The following is a 14942-nucleotide window of genomic DNA, read 5'->3' as shown; positions in this document are numbered from 1 at the left end:
TGTTAAAAACAAATGCACAAAGACATAATACCTTGACCACCATGTGGTGTAGGGTAAAAAACAGAGAGAAATAAAAAAATTATTTTAAAAATTTATACTGTTGAAGAACATGAGGAAATTTGAAATTAATAATTCCAGGAATGACTAGATTATTATAACCTGTATTTTTTTTAGGAAGGGTACATCAAGTTTAAACTTCTTAGAACCCAGACCAATCACCATCTACCCCAAATCTCTGGGCTTCTAATAGAAAGAAAATGATTTTGATTCACTATATTATACTTCTGTTAAAATTTTTAACAAGCCTTTCCAGAAGTTTTATGTTTAATACATTTGTTTATGCCGCTCTCAAAAAGAAACACAAATATTGACACATTTTATTATTCGAATAAAACTTTCAACACTTGGTTTAATTTAACAATAACAAAATTTGGAACACATCTTTTTAACCAACCATTTGCCTAACTCTTGGCTTAATCTTAAATCTCATATCATGCATTGGTCTTAGCATTAATTCTGGTACAACTTGAATATTTTCAATTTTATCAGCTAAACATTCAAATTCAAAATTCAACAATGATTTGATTAAAACTGTTTTCATTTCCAGCATTGCATATTTGTAGCCCAGGCAATTACGAGGTCCAGCTGCAAAAGGTATGCTGGCATAAGGATGAAATTTCGTACCATTTCCGTCAGTATCGAATCGTTCGGAAATAAATTTTAAGGGCTCGGGGAAAATATCGCTTGGGCGGCCCATGACCAATGTGGGTATAACAATAGTGCAACCAGAGGGAATTATTTTGCCATCTAAAAAAAGATTTTTTTCTTAATTTTTTTATATAAAAATTAATTAATTTAAACTTACTTATATGCAATTCTTCATTACACTGGCGAGCCATTAGAGGTACAACGGGAAAGATTCGTAAAGTCTCTTTAATACATTTGTCCACATAATGCAAACTGCTTAAAGTCTCATAAGTCTCCTTTATCACCGATAACTTCCATAATTTCTTCATAGCACTTCTGTTGACATTCTGGATTGTTGGCCAAATTATAGTGAAGAAATAACAGAGCCAGCGAGGAGGAGTCATGACCACCAAACATCAGAGAATTCACCTCTTCGTGAATATCTTCATTGGTCAAGGGCTTGCCATCTTGCCGAACGTGTAAAAGCGTATCCAAAAATAACATTTTTTCTTTATTACCTTCCATGTTATCAACCTTGGAAGGGTAGTTTGGAAATTTCCGAACGTCTCTTGAGTATGACATCTAAGGTAAATGTACGCAAAATATATAAGGCTTCTCTACTCTTCTGATAGAGTTTGGTAAAGCGGAAATAGGCATCGAAGAAATATCGTATGTTCACAATGCGTTTAAATGTAATTTTCGACATCCTAGAAAGGAGAAGATGGATTAAAATGTGAAATTAATTTATATATTTACTGCATAGAAGGAGATTTTCTGAGTGACATGAAGAGAGATCTACTTACAATGTACCTAGAGAAAGATTTGAATTGAACCTCTTTTACATGTTGGAGAGTTATAAAGGTCACAATGTGAGAAATATACAGTAAAGAAGGGGTAAGAGCTATAGCTATATCTAAACAGTTTTCCACCAAAAAGTTCTTCAACCTGCCGCCTTTCTAACCGACAAAAAATTGAAATTTTCAATTAAAATTCCCAAAAAAAAAAAAAAAAAATTAAAATTCACCGTTTCGAAGGAGACCAAAGCCCCATTGGCCACGTCGCTCTTGTGAGGGTATTATAAGTTTAATTTGATGAAAATGTTGGTAGCGCTTGGAAATATCAATTTTAAACCCACATTATGCTACATGGATTAATGACCTTAGTCGATATAACTATATATGTCCGCCTATCCATGTTAATTTTTGTAACCATTCTACAGATGGAAATTACTCGTATGGACCGATTTTAAGAAATTTTTCACGGAGTTAGGGTCTGAATTCCATTTTACAAGATTATTGATATTTTAGAACATTTTTCTAAATTTAAAGTTCGCATTTCCAGTAACCCTTTGGTGCATCTATCCTGCACTCCATTAGTGATTCTTATTCCAAATTTCAGAATTCCAGCTCCATCGGTTCATCACAATACCCATTTATATAAACTTTCATACCATTAGGTACACATAAGTACGAATTTCCAAAGCTTTCTACATTCCCCATTCCTACACTCGCACAGTAATCCCAATTCCAAATTTTAGGATTCCACTCCTGTTGGTTCTCCCAAATACAAATTGTACTTTATTTAGTACATTTTAGTACAAATATCCAATACCACCTACATATCCCAATCTTACACTCCGACAGTGATCTTATTTCCATGTTTTGAGAATACCGCCTCTATTTGTTCACCCAAATTCAAATTGTACAAAATTTAGTACCATTTGGTACACTTATGTACAAATTTTCATAACTACCTACATCGTTCACACCCGTACAAATATTATATTCAAATTTCAGTATTTCAACTCTACCGATTCATTCAAAGTTTAAATTGAACCACATTTAGTACACATAAGTATGAACTTTCAAAGTTTCCTACATACCATAATCCTACTCTCCTATAGTAATCACAATTCGAAATTTTAGGGCTCCAACTCTATTGGTTCGCCCAAAATTTAAATTGTACCAAATTTAGTGCCATATAGTACACATATGTACGAATTTCTAAAATTACCTGCATTCCTCAGTCTTAGAATGCAATAGTTACCTTTCTCTTTTTTATGTTTCAGAATTACAGTTCTATCGGTTCACCCAACTCATAATTGTACAAAATTTAGTACCATTCAGTATTTTTCGTGCACATAAGTACAAATTTTGAAAAATGCATCTATATCACAATCTTTAATTTCAAATTTCAGGTTTTAAGCTCCATTGGTTCCTCCAAATTCAAATTATACTTAATTTAATACCGGTTAATACTTTTCGTATACATTAGTACACACATCCAAAACTACCTCCTTACTTCGACTTTTCTCATAAATGTTGATTCCCATTCCAAAATTCAAGTTTTAGATCTAACCGTTTACATAATACGAAATGGTACCAAATGTAGTACATTTTAGTATTTTCCGTACATTTACAGTTGTACATCTATCATAAACTTTATCAGTGACCCTCATTCTAAATTTAAGAGTTTAAGCTCTACTGCTTCCTCAAATACCTTTTAATACTTTTCATACTGTTCTAGTACGAATTTCCAGCCTTATCTTACCCCTTAAGACCAAAAGTGACCGTCACCCAAAATTTCACGATTCCAGCATCAGCCGTTTCGTCTGGGCGTTGATGAATCATTAAGTCAGGTCTGTCAATTACTTTACTCTTTTATTAATATAGATTAAATCCTATGGGTAGTGAAGTGAAAATCCGACGTTGTCAAAACATCTACCATCGTACCATGTTTAATGTCGGTTCAGTCCTTCTCGTAAATATCCCATGAAAGTTGTCCACCACTAAGGCGCCTGATATAATGTCCACCACTAAGGCACCTAAGCCTAAACCCCTTGATAAGGAGATATGTAATTGTCGGCAAACCGGCCGATATGGAGATGGTATATATTATGAGAATATAGGGGTCTCTGGCCCATTCCAAAAGGTTGCCATTTGAACATTTTTTCTACTTCTTGAATAAAAAATTTCGATTTTTTACCCGTTGGGTGCCCGAAAGCCATTCCTGCGACCATCTCTTGGCTGTATATTTACACGTTGTGTACAATTTCACTTGAGACTTACACTTTTACAGCATTTAAATATTCACAGCCACCATTGATTTGGGCATTTATCGAGATACCCATGGCCGATTCTGAAAATAATCACCCAGCAAGTTAGTAGTGCCTAAATTGCCAATTCCCTTCCGACTTACCACACAAAATATCCAGAGACAACCAATCCAACAAATTGTGTAAATCAAAACCATCCTCCGATTGACGTTGATATTCCTTTCGTAAATTTTCCACAAATATATCCGACTGTTGTTCGCATATTTTCACAAACCCCTTTAAAATGCGAAAATGGAAAGCTTGTGTCAAAAGCTTTCGACGTTTATGCCATTTATGACCAGGACTATTCATTAGGCCTTCCTTAAGCCATGGCTCCATTACGGAATATGCCTCGCCTTTTTCAATCAGGCGCATATCGTTTAGCGCCACCTCAACATCACTGGGTTCGGTGAGGACAATAAATAGCTTTGGACCCAACCAGAATTTCAGCGTTTTACCATAAGTCTTCACTAAATTCAAATAAAAATCGGCATGTTCGTGAGGTTGCAGACGATTGAACTCTAGGCTGTGGCCCAGTACTGGCAAAGTGGGTGGACTGGGAATGTTACGCGTAACATCTATCATGTGCTTGAATTTCACAAAATATACCACAAGTCCTGTTAGGGCCAATAGGACAACAGCTGTCAATGCATATTGGAATATGTTGAACAGAAGGCTTAATATTTTTTTCTTTCACCGGCTTCCTTCCGTAAAAAAAACTGTTGATTTGAAATCAATTCTAAGCGACTAAAATAGAAACGTTATGTCTCTCAATATTTATTAGAATTATCAGATGTAAAATGAAAAAGTAAAAACCCGTTTTGTTTATTGCTCACATAAAAAAAATCGGAAACACTTATTTAATTAAGTATTACGTGAACATTGTTGGATTTGATTTGCACTTGTAATTTATTTGAGTAAAAAGCACCGATTGATTCATTTATTAACGGATTGTTTTAAAATATAAATAAAATGAATCAATAAAATTGATATTTATAATTAATCTAAATACGTATCTTCTTGATCGGTGTCAAGTTTTAAGGAACATGGGTAGACTTCTACTACTTCCTTTTAAAATATTGCCTGTATGTGCAGGAAATCTCGTCAAATCCTTTAAGAATAGAAAATCAATATTTCCTTTTGTTGTAGGGTAAAATTAATATTCATTATTAAATTATTGTTTTTTTTTTTTTTTTTTTTTTTTTTTTTTTTTTTTTTTGTATAAAAAATAGAACTGATTAACAATTCAATTATTTTCTAACACGATCAAAGGTAATAAATTAACCTCTAATAACTTTTTTAAATTGTGTATTTATACCCTGCAACACTATGTGTTGTGGGTATTATAGGTTTGATTGGGCCAAACATTATGAAACTCCTTGAAATATTGGTTTCCCATATAGGAAAGTGTATATGGATCTTCATATTTCGTCAAGCTGAGTCGATTTTGCTCGGTAATCGGACAATATTTTGTTCGGTAATCGGACAATATTTAGCGGGAAAAATGGACCACAACTTTTGTGTGAAATTGTTTTGGATACCTGTCAGTTCGACATAGAGTGCAATTATAAGGAAAATATCCCTGTAAAAACCAAAGGTAACATTTATGCAGGACAGTATGGCATTATTTAAAAAAAAAAGACTAAAATGTGTTTGGACCTAATGAGGTTTTCTAATATGTTATAGTGTTGTAGGGCATCACATAGTTGCTTACTTGTTATTAATATGTTATAGTGTTGTAGGGCATCACATAGTTGCTTATTTGTTATTATTATTATTATTATTATTATTATTATTATTATTATTATTATTATTATTATTATTATTATTATTATTATTATTATTATTATTATTATTATTATTATATTATTATTATTATTATTATTATTATTATTATTATTATTATTATTATTATTATTATTATTATTATTATTATTATTATTATTATTATTATTATTATTATTATTATTTTTATTATTATTATTATTATTATTATTATTATTATTATTATTATTATTATTATTATTATTATTATTATTATTATTATTATTATTATTATTATTATTATCATCATTATTAATACAATTTTTATTATAATTATTATTATTATTATTATTATTATTATTATTATTATTATTATTATTATTATTATTATTATTATTATTATTATTATTATTATTATTATTATTATTACTGTTATTATTATTACTGTTATTATTATTATTATTATTATTATTATTATTATTATTATTATTATTATTATTATATTATTATTATTATTATTATCATCATCATCATTATTATTATTATTATTATTATCATTATTATTATTATTATTATTATTATTATTATTATTATTATTATTATTATTATTATTATTATTATTATTATCATCATTATTATTATTACAATTATTATTATTATTATTATTATTATTATTATTATTATTATTATCATCATTATTATTAATACAGTTATTATTATAATTATTATTATTATTATTATTATTCTTTTGGACAAAATCCGTTTCAGGACATTTGGAATCGATCTAGCGATCGTTCGTCTGCCCCTATGTCCGTATATCTATCTGTCTGGCTGGCTGATGCATACGATAACTCTCTATGAAAGCATCCGATTTAATTTAAACGTTGTATATCCTAGTATTACATTGAGTTAGGAGATGGACAATATAGCTCCTCCCCAAAAAAGGTAAAATTGCTCACAGAAAATAATTTTCCGTTTAAACCCAGAAATGATCATCCGATTTTGTGCAAATTTACAAATTCCAATATTTCTGTCAGTGCTATGTCAGGTGCGAGACACACTCCATCATGTAGCTCCCATAATTTTGAAAAATTTAAACTGTTATAAAATACGAAAAAATCATTTCAATTTTTTTTTTTTAACACAAGATCTGATGAAAATGAAATATGTAGTTCCCCACATTCTACTACCTCTTCCACAAAGGGTCAAAATGTGGTATAGTGATATCTATTATAATTCGCGATATAAGCATCCGATTCCCTTCAAATTTCACACATCTCAATTTTTCTATCAACACATATTGAGGTGTGAAGATTAAACATATTAGACTAATCCTTCTGGTACCTCCCCCACAAAGGGTCACAATTTTGAAAAATTATTTCTTGCGAAGAAACCATCCAATTCCCTACAAATTTCACACATCCCGATGCTTTTATTAACACAGGATTTGGTGTAAAGGTGATAGATATCAGGCTACACTTACCCTAAAATGTACAGAAAATGTCAGAAGTTGGATTCAACAGACGCACAGGTGAATATGCTTGTAGAATGTATCGTTGATCAAAAATATATACATACTTTATAGATGTTTAAATGGACACTTCGACGAATTGCAAACGGAATGACAAACCTAATGTATTCTCCATAAATATCTGGCATTTGGAAACTCATCTTTAAATCATATTTTTTACCCTCTCATTACATATCAAAGTAATACTACCACCTAGTTAAAGGTGGTCATTTGTGTTAACACATTACCTGATATGAGGTACAAGTAAAGTTATGGAAATTTTTTAGGATAACATTCGTTTGATCTTCATGCTATAGGAATTGCCATAATTGCGAGATTTAGTATTACATTAATATCTAAAATATTGCTCATAGTGAGGGTATAAAAAGTTCGACCTAGCCGGTTTTAATGGTTTTACACACAGTGATAGCACTAATCGATTTTAATCTTTTGTCATCAATTATATTCTTTTCTGCATTTGCATTTAATAACATAAATAGCTCTTAATAACCTGTGTGGCACACGCCTATTCACTGTGTTTCAATACTTTTTTATGATAAAATATAATAACAGAACATATCTAAAAGTGTTATTTTAGAGAAGAAATATTGACAACATATAGAAATATTGACAACAATATTGTGGGATATTCAATGTTCGGCTCTGCCGAACTTACTGCTTTTTAACTTTTTTGATATATCGATATCAATATAAGGGTCAGAAGGGTTCTATTTGTGTATTTCGCTGGTATTAAAAATATTAGTTTAATGAAAATGTTGGTATTTTTACATAAAAGTTATGGCCTATTTCAATCGCTAAATATTGTCCGATGACCAAACAAACTGGTAGCCTTCTATCCTGCCCGAATTTCTAGCCCCTTCCAAAATGCCGAGCGTTTTGGTCTATAATTGTGACTCCGAGAGCAAGTAGAAAATAAAATAAATATCGATCAAGGCCTCTACAATAAGCTTATAATTTTGACATCAACCCCACCTCTATGCAAAATTTCGGATGGACATACATAACTAGATCGTCTTAGCTTGGCGAGATAGGACGATCCACATATGACATCCTATATGCAAAACCAATATTTCGAGGTGTTACATTATGTTTGGTCCAATCAAACTTATAATACGCCCAACACATAGTATTAAAATCGACCAAGAACTACAGGCTATATACGAAATACACAAAATCAGAACTTCTGGCTTTTTATACCCTACACCACATAGTGGTAAGAGTATTATGTCTTTGTGCATTTGTTTGTAACATGGAGAAGGAAACGAGATAGACCCATAGTTACTTTTGAGAACCTTCACTTTCTGAGTCGATTTATGCATGTCAGTCCGTCTGTCCGTCCGTCCGTCCGTCCGTCTGTCCATGTATTCTTGTGAACAAAATGCAGGTCGCATTTATTATCCGATTGAGATGAAATTTTCCAAACAATACTTTTTTTGGCCCAAGGACGAACCCTATTGAAATTGGTGAGAATCAGATTAAATTTAGATATAGCTCCCATATATATCATCCGATTTCGGGTTAAATGTGCACCAAATGTCCACTATCAGTCCAAATAACCTGAATTTTGGCACACCCAACCGAGTTCGGCCTTGAAGCAAGTAAATCAAATTTGGAGAAAATCGGTTTAGATATAGCTATAGCTCCCATATATATCTTTCATCCGATTTGATCTTTAAGCCCCTCACATTCTTACTATGCACTCCACAACCGTGATATTTGGTACCAGGTATTAGATGGAGCACAGAAATAGCTGTTTTAAATTTTATCGAAATCGGTTCAGATTTGGATATAGCTCCCATATATATCTTCATCCGATTTCGGGTTAAATGTGCACCAAATGTCCACTATCAGTCCAAATCACCTGAATTTTGGCACACCCAACCGAGTTCGGCCTAGAAGCAAGTATATCAAATTTGGAGAAAATCGGTTCAGATATAGCTATAGCTCCCATATATATCTTTCATCCGATTTGATCTTTAAGCCCCTCACATTCCTACTATGCACTCCACAACCGTGATATTTGGTACCAGGTATTAGATGGAGCACAGAAATAGCTGTTTTAAATTTTATCGAAATCGGTTCAGATTTGGATATAGCTCCCATATATATCTTCATCCGATTTCGGGTTAAATGTGCACCAAATGTCCACTATCAGTCCAAATCACCTGAATTTTGGCACACCCAACCGAGTTCGGCCTAGAAGCAAGTATATCAAATTTGGAGAAAATCGGTTCAGATATAGCTATAGCTCCCATATATATCTTTCATCCGATTTGATCTTTAAGTCCCTCACATTCCTACTATGCACTCCACAACCGTGATATTTGGTACCAGGTATTAGATGGAGCACAGAAATAGCTGTTTGTAATTTTATCGAAATCGGTTCAGATTTGGATATAGCTCCCATATATATCTTCATCCGATTTCGGGTTAATTGACCACCAAATGGCCAATATCAGCCCAAATGACCCGAATTTTGGCACATGTGACCGAGATTAGCCTTAAAGAAAATACAACAAATTTGGAGAAAATCGGTTCAGAAACAGCTATAGCTCCCATATATATGTTTTATCCGATTTGGTGTTTAAGTCTCTCACATTCGTAATATGCACTCCACAAGAATGATATTTGGTACCAGATATAAGATACAGCCCAGAAATAGCTGTTTGTAATTTTATCGAAATCGGTTCAGATTTGGATATAGCTCCCATATATATCTTCATCCGATTTCGGGTTAATTGTGCACCAAATGGCCGATATAAGTCCAAATGGACTGAATTTTAGTACATCGGACCAAATTCAGCCTAGAAGCAAGTATATAAAATTTAGTGAAAATCGGTTCAGATATAGATATAGCAACCATATATATGTTTCATCCGATTTAGTGTTTCAGTCCCATACATTCGTGATATTCACTCCACTACCGTGATATTTGGTACTAGGTATTAGATGGAGCACAGGAATAGCTGTTTTAAATTTTATGGAAATCGGTTTAGATTTGGATATAGCTCCCATATATATCTTCATTTCGGGTTAAAAGTGCACTAAATGGTCAATATCAGCCCAAATCACCTGAATTTTCGTACATAAGACCGAATTCAGTCTAGAAGCTAATACGTAAAATTTGGAGAAACCCGGTTCAGAGATAGCTATAGTTCGTAAAATTCACGATAGAATTAGATAGATTTTGATTTTGTACCAAATATCATAGAGCTCTGAAATGCCCTGTATAAACCTTTTTACGAGAGCTCTACTAAATATGCATAGTGGTGTAGGGTATCATATAGTCGGCCCCGCCCGACTTTTGAGCTTTCCTTACTGGTTTATTCTGATTTCGTTGACGAATATATTCAAATATCGTATACAAGGCGTATAGGCGAGTCCAAATTTGGAGATACAGAGGCCTTTGAATGATGATCTCAAAATACTAAATATATGAACCAAATTTATAGGAAAAAAATCCTGTTCACACAATTGAAGACTCCTGAAAAGAGGGTTAGGGGCAGGGAAAAATTCTAGCATTTTTTATAACCATTGGATTATATTTAGCTGTAAAATGGACCACAACAACTAACAGCGCGACTGAGTGCGTAAATATTGGGCAAATCTTCATGATCAAAATACTAAGGGTAATATCTGGGCAGTGATCCGTGACAATATTTCAAAAGCAAAATCTTCCAAAAGGGATTTGGACATAAGGGAGCTTCTAACATATTGTAGTGTTGTAGGGCATCACATAGTCGGACCCGCACGACTATAGACTTTGCTTACTTGTTTTTCTATAGATTTACCAGATTTTTGTACCCCACACCTCATAGTGGCAAGGGCATTATGTCTTTGTGCATTTGTTTGTAACATACAGAAGGAAACGAGATAGACCCATAGTTACTTTTGAGAATCTCCATAGAATCACTTTCTGAGTTGATTTATGCATGTCAGTCCGTCTGTCCGTGTATTCTTGTGAACAAAATGCAGGTCGCATTTATTATCCGATTGAGATGAAATTTTCCAAACAACATTTGTTTGACCCAAGGACGAACCCTATTGAAATTGAAAATAATTGGTAAAAATTTAGATATAGTTCCCATATATATCTTCGTCCGATTTGCCTTTTATTGTGCACCAAACGTGTAATATCAGCCCGAATAGTATGGAATTTTGCACATACAACCAAATTAGACCTGTAAATAAGTATTCCAAATTTGATCGAAATCGGTTCAGATATAGGTAAAGCTCCCATATATATTGTTCATCCGATTTGTTATTTTGTCCTCCGCCGCCGTAATATGCACTCTGCAACAACAATATTTGGGGAAATATATCAAATGCAGCTCAGAAATACCTTTGCTAAATTTTATCGAGATCGGTTCGGATTTGGATATAGCTCCCATATATAACTTTGTCCGATTTACCTTTTATTGTACACCAAACGTCTAATATTTGCCCAAATGGGATGAAATTTGGCACTCACAACCGAATTGAGTCTAGAAGCTAGTATGTCAAATTTGGTGATGATCGCTTCAGATATAGCTGTGTTACCCACAGCCGTAATATGCACCCGTAACAACGATATTTAGGGAAATATATCAAATACAGCTCAGAAATATCTTTGCCAAATTTTATCGAGATCGGTTCCAATTTGGATATAGCTTCCATATATATCTTTATCCGATTTCAAATTAATTGTGCACCAAATTGGCAATACAAGTCCGAATTTAAAAGATACAAATGCTTCGGCATATTTAGTCCTTTGAACTTTAAATAATAATTATAATCATAGTGTGTATGATTGAATTCTCCCATAAAAACTTTAAATTAGCATAGTGGTGTAGGGTATCATAAAGTCGGCCCCGCCCGACTTTAAGACTTTCTTTACCGGTTTTTTCTCTAGATTTACCAAATGTACTAGTAGAAATTTGCAAAAATGGTTAAATGAGTAGATTTTCCACATTCGGGAACAGAGCTGCATACACCACATAGTGGTAAGGGTATTATGTCTTTGTGCATTTGTTTGTAACATGGAGAAGGAAACGAGATAGACCCATACTTACTTTTGAGAACCTTCATAGAATCACTTTCTGAGTCGATTTATGCATGTCAGTCCGTCTGTCCGTCCGTCCGTCCGTCTTTCCATGTATTCTTGTGAACAAAATGCAGGTCGCATTTATTATCCGATTGAGATAAAATTTTTCAAACAATATTTTTTTGGCCCAAGGACGAACCCTGTTGAAATTGGTGAGAATCGGATCAAATTTAGATATAGCTCCCATATATATCTTCATCCGATTTCGTGTTAATTGTGCATCAAATGGCCAATATCAGCCCAAATCAGCTCTGAAATGCCCTGTATAAACCTTTTTACGAGAGCTCTACTAAATATGCATAGTGGTGTAGGGTATCATATAGTCGGCCCCGCCCGACTTTTGAGCTTTCCTTACTGGTTTTTAATTGGACTACTGCACGCGACACTCGTTCAAAAGAACGATATAACAAACGCAATTAATATCAGGCTGTGGCAGTTTGTACAAATTACTTTAAACTGGTGCTATTAAGAGCAAAAGTGTGAATATTAATATAAAGTTCTCTTCAAGGTTGTCTTCGTAGAATATAAATAGTTTAAAATAAGCCATTTAATGTCACAGAAAAGATCGTAAATACATGTGTACTTCAAATATCTAGTATATCTTTATCAACCAAAATTTATTTTGAATTTCCATATAAAACTACCGCAAATTCGCTGTTAATGCTAAAATATCCTCTGCTCTCCCACATACACTTGATTCTCTGACACACATTATCATTAAATGTGCATCCTTTGCATACAATATAGTTTATGGTTAGTAACTATTTTGCAATTCCTAGCTGCATAAAATAGCAACGTAATTTGTCTTCTGTGTCGATATCGATGACTTTAAACTAAACTTTTTGCAAATATAAAAACTCAAAGAACGAAAGAAGGATATGCCGTTAGTGGGTTGTGTGGCAAAGGATGTGGAAAGTTGCAGTACTTTTTTATTGTCATGGCATGGTTTTAGATCTGGTCTATGCAAAATTGCAAAATGGTGTGAATAAAACACTTGTGTAGAGGGAGGAGAGAGTAGTAGAGACAGTTGGGGGTGTAAGAGAGAGTACGCTACATAATATATATGACACATGATTATTTAAACCACTTGAAGTAAAGTTTAACCTTCCGCATCATGCTGTTATGGGGATGGTGTGTAAATATAAATAACAAATATATGACAGTTCTTAAAAAAAAAATAATTTGAAGAATTTGGTTCTGATAAATTAAAAGTCTGTTTATGTCCGCTAAACCTTTTCTTCTATTATTGCAAACCTCTACTTACGATCTATCAGAACTTGCTAGTGGTGATAAATTTGGAATACTAGAAAAAATATTATTTGACAATACATAGAAATATCTATATCAAGTTAACTGGAAATATATTCAGGTTAATAGTTCTGTAGTTTTCCTGATTTCATACATATACCGAAATACGCCTCAAGTTACAATCCTACTTGGTATGATTTACTTTAACACAAATTCCCAATAAAAACGTAAAAACCTCTAATAAAGCTTATTGATTCACCCGCTTTAAGGCCCAGTAATTGCTTTTTCTGGTGGCAATTTGTTTCGGTTGATGAAGAAACCCCTTAATGGTGTTCTTTTTGCCAGAGGAAAGGTATTAGAAATACAATGTATTTATCCTGTACTTTTGATCAGCTCTCTTGACACCAGAAAGATGACGTGTCGATTCGTTTATTATTGTAACCACTAGAGCAACTGTAAATGAGGAAAATGTTCTGATTTTAGCCCATAAATATTTTGTAATCATCTCCAAAAGCAAAAGGCTTCTATTCTGACTTGCGAACTGTAAGGTGATTACCATTAAACATTGACAAACGGACAGACGGACAAAGATAGCTAGATCGACTGGGCTCGGCGAGACAGGTAGATCCACACATAACATCCTATGTCTTGAACCAAAATTTCATTACAAAGTTTTTGGCCCAATACAGGGTGAGATAAAAAAACTGCAACAAAGTTAAACGTTCATTTTTACTTTTTTTTTAAATTTTATTGAATGAAAGCAAAAATGTCGGAAATAGCATTAAATTTAAAATAAGTTATGATCTGCTCGAATCGGTCAACTTTGGCACGAATTACGGCCTTCGAACGGCCAATGAAACCGTCTCACGCTGCTCGAATGTTTCTCTGTGGTATTTTGGCCCATTTCCGGCGAAGTGCTTGCTTGAGGTGATCGCCAATTTGGTATTATTTGGTGCCAACCTTGTTTTCCAAAATACTCCAGACACAATAGTCCAACGAATTGGTATCCGGAGATTTTGGTGGATATTGTGCGCTGGAAATGAAGCGAGGAACATCATTTCTAAACATTTTTGGGTGGCGCGTGCTGAGTGCGATGGTGCTGAGTCCTGTTGGAATGTCCAAGGTCTACGGCCAAAATGTTTGCATGCCCAAGGCTTTCATACCCTCCAGAATATTTTCGCCATAAATAATATAATAATATTGTTAACAAACTGCTGGACAACGAATGTTTTCTTATCGGAGAAAGCCAAATTCGGCAAATCAACATTTTCGGCCAAGCTAAGCAACTCTTTAGCTCTTTTGAGTCTATTTTCTTTCTGTTGCGGTGTAAGTTCATGCACTTTTTGGAATTTCAGTTGTTTTACCACGAGTTCATTTTTCAATATTTGCCGAATGGAATATTGCGATATGTTCAGCTCACGAGCCATTTTTCGGTCACTTCGACGCAGGTCGCTTCTTTACCTTTCGAACCATTTCTGCTGATGTTGCTGTTTTCTTCCGTCCTCTTCCTTGACATAGGGCTACGCTACCAGTAT

At 33.4% G+C, this 14942-nt stretch overlaps 1 pseudogene; it reads right to left on the bottom strand.

The window, feature by feature from the left end:
• Positions 1 to 348: 348 nt before the first annotated feature.
• On the bottom strand, positions 349 to 4513 carry LOC101900724 (cytochrome P450 4d1-like; annotated as a pseudogene).
• Positions 4514 to 14942: the final 10429 nt, after the last annotated feature.

Source organism: Musca domestica, unplaced genomic scaffold (genome assembly GCF_030504385.1).
Source record: "Musca domestica strain aabys unplaced genomic scaffold, Musca_domestica.polishedcontigs.V.1.1 6, whole genome shotgun sequence".
Taxonomy (NCBI): Eukaryota; Metazoa; Arthropoda; class Insecta; order Diptera; family Muscidae; genus Musca; species Musca domestica.
Note: the sequence above shows the minus strand (reverse complement) of the source record. Positions and strands in the feature narration are given on the sequence as shown.